Source organism: Galeopterus variegatus, unplaced genomic scaffold, assembly GCF_000696425.1.
Source record: "Galeopterus variegatus unplaced genomic scaffold, G_variegatus-3.0.2 Scaffold1261, whole genome shotgun sequence".
Lineage (NCBI taxonomy): Eukaryota > Metazoa > Chordata > Mammalia > Dermoptera > Cynocephalidae > Galeopterus > Galeopterus variegatus.
The window spans coordinates 252,672-260,198 of NW_007727372.1; positions in this window are offsets into that span (position 1 = coordinate 252,672).

Consider the following 7,527-nt stretch of genomic DNA (forward strand, 5'->3'; position numbering starts at 1 on the left):
AACTCTGCTGTTGTAGCGTAAAAGCAGCCACAGCCAACACATCCACAAATGCGCATGGCTGGGCTCCAGCAAACCTTGACTTACAAAAACAGGCCACAGCAAGATTTGGTCTGCGGGCAGTAGCTTTGTTGACCCGTGATTGGGGGCATGACCTCTGCTGGCACTTATATTTTGTTGAAAGTGGAGGCGAGTTTCCCGTGCTTGTAAAGACTCAGACCTGAGCAGAGTTTAAATGTCTGAAACAATTACGGAACAACACAAGACAGCAAACAGCACTGTGACAGTGGGGACAGGGACCTGAATACCCCCTGAGGTTCAGACACTGGAACCACATGGGATTGGGGCAGGTGAAGGAGATTTCCAGTCCTCTTCATTAAGGCCACTCACGATGGCTTGGAANGTTAATTAACTTAATTTAAAAGAGCAGGTATGGGTCCAGGGTCAAAAAATGTTTCTGTAAATGGCCTGGTGCTAAGTATTTGGGGCTTTGTGGACTGTATAGTCTGTCGCAACGACTAACTCTGCTGTTGTAGCGTAAAAGCAGCCACAGCCAACACATCCACAAATGCGCATGGCTGGGCTCCAGCAAACCTTGACTTACAAAAACAGGCCACAGCAAGATTTGGTCTGCGGGCAGTAGCTTTGTTGACCCGTGATTGGGGGCATGACCTCTGCTGGCACTTATATTTTGTTGAAAGTGGAGGCGAGTTTCCCGTGCTTGTAAAGACTCAGACCTGAGCAGAGTTTAAATGTCTGAAACAATTACGGAACAACACAAGACAGCAAACAGCACTGTGACAGTGGGGACAGGGACCTGAATACCCCCTGAGGTTCAGACACTGGAACCACATGGGAGGTTAATTAACTTAATTTAAAAGAGCAGGTATGGGTCCAGGGTCAAAAAATGTTTCTGTAAAGGGCCTGGTGCTAAGTATTTTGGGCTTTGTGGACTGTATAGTCTGTTGCAACGACTAACTCTGCTGTTGTAGCGTAAAAGCAGCCACAGCCAACACATCCACAAATGCACATGGCTGGGCTCCAGCAAACCTTGACTTACAAAAACAGGCCACAGCAAGAACTGGTCTGCGGGCAGTAGCTTCGTTGACCCGTGATTGGGGGCATGACCTCCGCTGGCACTTATATTTTGTTGAAAGTGGAGGCGAGTTTCCCGTGCTTGTAAAGACTCAGACCTGAGCAAACACAAGACAGCAAACAGCACTGTGACAGTGGGGACAGGGACCTGAATACCCCCTGAGGTTCAGACACTGGAACCGCATGGGGTTCAGACACTGGAACCACATGGGATTGGGGCAGGTGAAGGAGATTTCCAGTCCTCTTCATTAAGGCCACTCACGATGGCTTGGAAAATGTTTGTGGATGAAGCAGTTGGGGAAACCTGTGAAATGGAACAGACAACAATCAGCCTCCACCCCCCAGCCCCTCACTCTGCCAGCACCACCGCCCCTCAAACGAACACACTGGAAAACAGAAGCATGCACAAGCGTACTTGCAGTGATTAATCTCATTGTTTCACTTTGAGACCTAAAAGAAAAAAAAAATGGAAGCATTCCTATTTCCCATTGAAAGTAATCACAGCCTCATATGCCAACTGGAAAACAGAAGCATGCACAAGCGTACTTGCAGTGATTAATCTCATTGTTTCACTTTGAAACCTAAAAGAAAAAAAAAATGGAAGCATTCCTATTTCCCATTGAAAGTAATCACAGCCTCATATGCCACGGTGTTTACATAAAGAGAGCTGTTTATTTAGAATCCTTGCTGATAAGGACACCACACGCTCATAACTTATTATATATTCTCTTTCCATTTTGTCTTTTTTTTTAGGGGGGAGGGAGAATTATGTATATTTTATGATAACCCAAAATGACTTATACATAAAAAATACAGACTTTAAAGATAAAAAGGATTAGTCGCAGGTAATGCATTTTCCATGAGTGGCTATAGGGCTCTCGGTTCCAAGAGGTGCCGGCTGCATACAAATGAATTGATAAAAGTCTGACACTGTCGATGGGTAGCAAGGCTCATGCTTTGCTGGAGATGATTCTTAAAGTTACAATAAATCAGACAGACAGTGTCGGCCTTTGAGGATAAACCTGTGATGGCTTGTTGTGCTCTCTGAATCGCCTCAGAGGCCCAGGGACTAAAAAGTGCCTAGATGTCACATTAAATCTACCGGGAGGATGGAGCACTTCAAAGAGGAACGCAATCAGATCTGATGGAAAATACATTTTCTGAAAGCTACTGACAAAAAAGTAATCTTTGATGTGGATGTTGAATAACAATTGATATTGTCTTTCCTGACATTTTTCATTATTGCCGTCTTATACAGCCTACTTCATGTATTAAAGCAATATTAACTGTTTGACAGGGACAAATCCTCCAACTATCACATAAGCAATTGTTTCTGAATTGTCCTAGCCCACTGCCTGTAAAAGCTGTCCCAGTAACTGCTTTTAAATATGACAGTAGACTCTTTTCCCTGACTAGCTAGACGGTGTCTGAGCTCCAGCATAGCTCAGTGGAGTCTGGGGAATATTAAAAATGGTTAGGTGGTTACGAGGCATCATTTGATTATAAGGAAGGAGCAGGAGTGTTTTTTGAAGGTGAGTTTTAATGAGAGAGGTCTATAAAAGTTAGTCCTTATTATTCCCCCATCTTCGGTACACATTTATATCAAGTATATGTGCGCAAATCTCAGATCTGCTGCAATTCTTGTAGCTCAAAGGGGGAAATAAAGGAATGTACAGAAGATCTTTGTTATTTATGCAATGAAATAAAGCAATCTCTGGCTGTGCAAGCACCTGTGAAATATACTGGAATTAAGTCCCCCAATATGCTCCTGGAAAGAAACTCAAGCAGATCTGGGAGGCACATGTCATTTTCAAAACCCAGGCTACCTCCTGAGGTTCGATGTCTTAACCTTCAGCTGTAAATGCATGTGGTTTCATTGTATGTATTTATAAAGCTGAAAATCTCTAATTTTCTGATGACCTTGAGCTTCTTGAGAAATGGGGAGGAAGCTCTGCAAAAGAAGAGCTGGAATTTTTTTCCATGAAATGGGGCTAATTGCACTCCAGTGTAAAAGATAAAAAACTAATACCCCACAATTCAAAATCACGAAACCACAACAACCCTGTGTTGTAGACTTTCAAAAGTTATCATTTGTACGTAAGATACCTAGGGGATGTGATGTATATTCTTCACTTACATTATTATTTCCCCATATTCCCTGGAGCTTCTGACATTCAGAAGCTTTGACAATATTGTAGCTCACCTTTATTTTTATGGTGTAGAAGTTTTACTCAAAGACCACTTCTCCCCTGGGATCTGGGGTAGGCTTGATATCCTTTACAATACTTGAAATAGGGCAGATGATAGCAAGAAAAAGGAATGGCTGCCCAAAAATGAAGAATTATAAGACAAACCATTGCCACTTAAGAATTTTTTATGCTTTTATTTGACTCACTTGACCCCTCTCTGCTCTAGATCAGGAATCAGCAAACTTTTTCTTAAAGGGACAGATAGTAAATAGTTGAGGTCTGTGGGTCACACTATCTCTGTTACAAAAATACACAATTCCTGTCATTGCAGCACAAGAGCAGCCATAGACAATACATAAATAAATGGCATGGCTGTGTTCGAATAAAATTTTAATTAAAAAAACAAGTAGTGAGCTGGATTTGGCCTGCAGACCATAGTTTGCCAACCCCTATAAAATGTGTACACTAACATAAGACAAGATCTAGTTCTCATTATGCTGAGCACATTAAACTAGTTAACAAACAATGTTTTTATTTCAAAAGGGAAACGACAATAGAAAAAAATCCATGAAGCAATGATAATTACCTTCCAGGAGTCATTTGATGAATATATTTATCTTCTCTTAAAAAAATAAGAAAGCTACATCACTGCAATAGCAACAATATATTAACTCAGCCAATTTTGCATGATTATATATTTTAAGATTTAGTACAGCTATCTCATCTTGAAGTCCTTCACAGACTCGGGAAACATATTATACAGTGTCCCTTGATATTTGTGGGAGATTGGTTCCAGGACCCTCAAAGATACCAAAAGTCACAGATGCTCAAGTCCCTGATACAAACGGTCTAGTATTTGCATATAACCTATGCAATACTCCTGTGTACTTTAACTCATCTCTAGATTACTTATAATATCTAGTACAGTATTAATGCTATATAAATACTTATTATACTATATTGTTTAGGAAGTAATGACAAGAATAAAAAGTCTGTACTTGTTCAGTACAGACACAATTTTTTTTCCAAATATTTTGATCCACAGTTGGTTGAATCCACGGATGCGGAACCCATGGATATGGAAAGGTGACTGTATAGTTTCTTACATAGTCAGGAGGGTGGGAGGCTGGTCAGGTGCCCTAAATTGGTTAAGAAGAGAAGCTTCCAGATAGACACAGAAAAGTGCTCTCAGGTAGGCTTTTTGCAAAAGCTTCTACATTAACAATTCTCATGAAACCCCTCTCTTGAGCCTTCTTGAGACAGAGAAGAGAATGAAATTACTATTTATTGAGCAACTACTAAATACCAGTAAATTACTATATTTGATCTCATATATGTATGAATTTAATCTCATTCAATCTCTGCAAGGGTGCTATAGAGTAGACATGTTTGTGCCCATCTTACAGAGGAGGACACTGAGGCTTGGGTTAAGATAGGCGTCCAGACTCATAGCTAGAGAACAGGTTCAGGACTGACGGACTCTGCAGTGCTTGTGTTCTTCTCCCCTTCCCTCCCTGAGCCAAACAGAGCAAGAGAAGGGCTGGGGTGACAGAGGACAGACTTTGACTGAGGAACCTTCCACCAAGATAAAAAGGTGGCAGGGGAGGGGAGGCATGAGGGAACAGGAGGCGGGCACTGAAAAAAAAGCATGTGGGATAGCAGTGACATCTCCAGCTTTTTGAAGGGTGACTGCTTGCGATCTCTTAATTCCTTACGGATCTGTAGCTTTGTTATTTCACAGCCAGGACAGGACAAACAAATCCCTCGTGAACATCTGTCTGAAGTTCGCCTTCTCCACACTCCAGCCCCCTGCGGCGCATTCCCAGAGATCCTCAAAGAACCTTCTGCCCCTTTTCAACCTTCCTCCCTACTGGGGACACACAACCTTCTGGTTGTGAAGCACATCCCTGAGTTTTGAAACAAAGCAACCCAACCAACTGAAACCTCTTTGAAATGTCCCCAAAGACGTGTGCGCTGCCAGGCTCAGCCGGTCTCCAGCAGGCCGTTGTGAAGCACATCCCTGAGTTTTGAAACAAAGCAACCCAACCAACTGAAACCTCTTTGAAGTGTCCCCAAAGACGTGTGCACTGCCAGGCTCAGCCGGTCTCCAGCAGGCCAGAGCACAGGCCCGTGAGTCAGGAGGTCTGGATTCTAATCCTGACTGTCAGCAGCTCACTGGGGCAAGGCTGCCCCCTCCTCACTTGGCTCATCACACACACTGTGAAAGGAGAAGGGATGAGCCCCACAATTCCTTCAACTCTAAAAGGCTACTTCCAGATCTAACCTCTTCCCTGATTAGATGTCCCGAGCATACCTCTCTGAGTCCTGGAAAATTCCAAGTAGAATTCAGCATTATCACTGTCAATATGCTCGCGCCCTCACTTCTTTTATTTGAGTTAAATAGACCAACTTTAACAGAGGAGAGAAATGGTTTGTCAATCTCAAATATCCAAATAATTAAAATTGGGTAAATGCCACTGAAATGCAGGAAAGACAGCAATCAAGTTTCAAAACTGTCACTATATATATAATACAAAGCAAACTCTTGTCCTGAAGGTATAATAAACAGAAAACCAATATATAGGAAGAGGAGATTTTGTGCCAAAACAGGAAGTGAGAAGATGTACATGAAATGCTTGAAAACCACCAAATATATGCAAATGGTTGCCTGACGCCTGGTGATAATAGGGGCAGCAGTAGTGCCAGCAATACCTGTCTTCAGACTTCACCATTCTCCATAAGTTAGGTAGGAGAGAAGTTAGGAATATTCTCTCTGAGGAGGGGAAAGAGAAGAGGGAAGACCTCTTGGGGGCGACTACTCCACACGGGGCCTTGTGACAGGTGCTCTTACATACTAGATCTTGTGGATTCCTCAACCCCATCCTGCAGTAGAAGCACCTCTGCCCTTGGTTTTCAGACCAAGAAACCCAGCTTCATAGAGGTCACCGTGACTCCAAAGCACTCAAGCAAGCAGAGGCAGATTCGAAATTCAAGTGTCCAAGAGCACGCACGAGTGCATCTGACCCTGTCTGCAGCCACACTGTCTTGAAGAAGAGCTAACACCTACATGCAACAAAACAATTAAAAAACAACGTAAGGGTGTAATAGACATCAGGAATTCAGCTATTTTTACTCCCCAATATTCATCCACTCACCACTCCTTCGATTAAATAGCAGCCGTGCCCAGTGGGCACGTTCTGGTGCTGGTGTTTTTACTTGCCTGGCTCAAGGGGTAATCATTGTGATCCCGCCTGGCCACTGGCACCCTGACCTCCACCACCCACAGGGCCAGCTTCAGGAACAGCTGGATCCTCCTGTTCAAATAGAACAGGTCTGGTCTCTGCAGTGTTGGCTTCCATTTGGGGCAGCTGTCCACACACGGTGGCCGCCAAGTTAGAAGCAAATATCCTACCAGTTTAGCAATCTCAACAGATTTTTTAAAAGTACTTCTTTCCCCAAAGCTTCAGTACAAGTCCTGGGCTGAGTCTGATTGGACCAGTTTGGGTCAAACAACCTTCTTTAGAATCAACAGGGTTGCCAGATAAAATACAGGATGTCTCATGAAACCTGATTTCCAGATAAATGGCAAATAGGTTTTTTTAGTATAAGTGTGTTCCCTGCAATATTTGAGACATACTTATAGCAAAAAATCAGAGTTGCTTATCTGAAATTCAAATTTAATTGGGTGTCCTGTTTGGGTTTGTTGTTGTTATTGTTTTGCTAATTCTGGCAACCCTAAGAGCTGATCTTTATGGCCAAGAGGGGTGGCCAGAGCTGGGTTACATGCCCACCCCGCAGCAGGAGAGTAGAGTCCACCTCATGTAAGCCACAGTGACTGACATGGAGAGAAGGGTAATGCCCCAAAAGAAACCCAGGCCCCCCTCCCAGGAGAAGGAAAACGAATATTCAGCAGCCAAGAACAACAGATGTGCGCTAGGATTGAAGTGGGTGTCTCTAAGGAAGAGGAGCATATGTTTTTGGCTGGGGTGAGGGGCCTGTGGACCAGCTGAGTGGGGAAAAGAAAAAGCCTGAGCCGACTCCTTCTCAACCTTCCAAGTTTGTGTTTTTACCCACACACATTTGCCAGATTGCTTGAAAAAAGCAACAGCTGTGGAAACTGACAGTTTACAGTTGTGATAAATCGCATTAGTAAAGTATTTCAATTAAAGTGATATCTAACTAAAAAACAAGAAGTCGTCTTTGAACAAATAAATTAGTACTTCAAGTTGTGGAGCCTTCAAGTGGG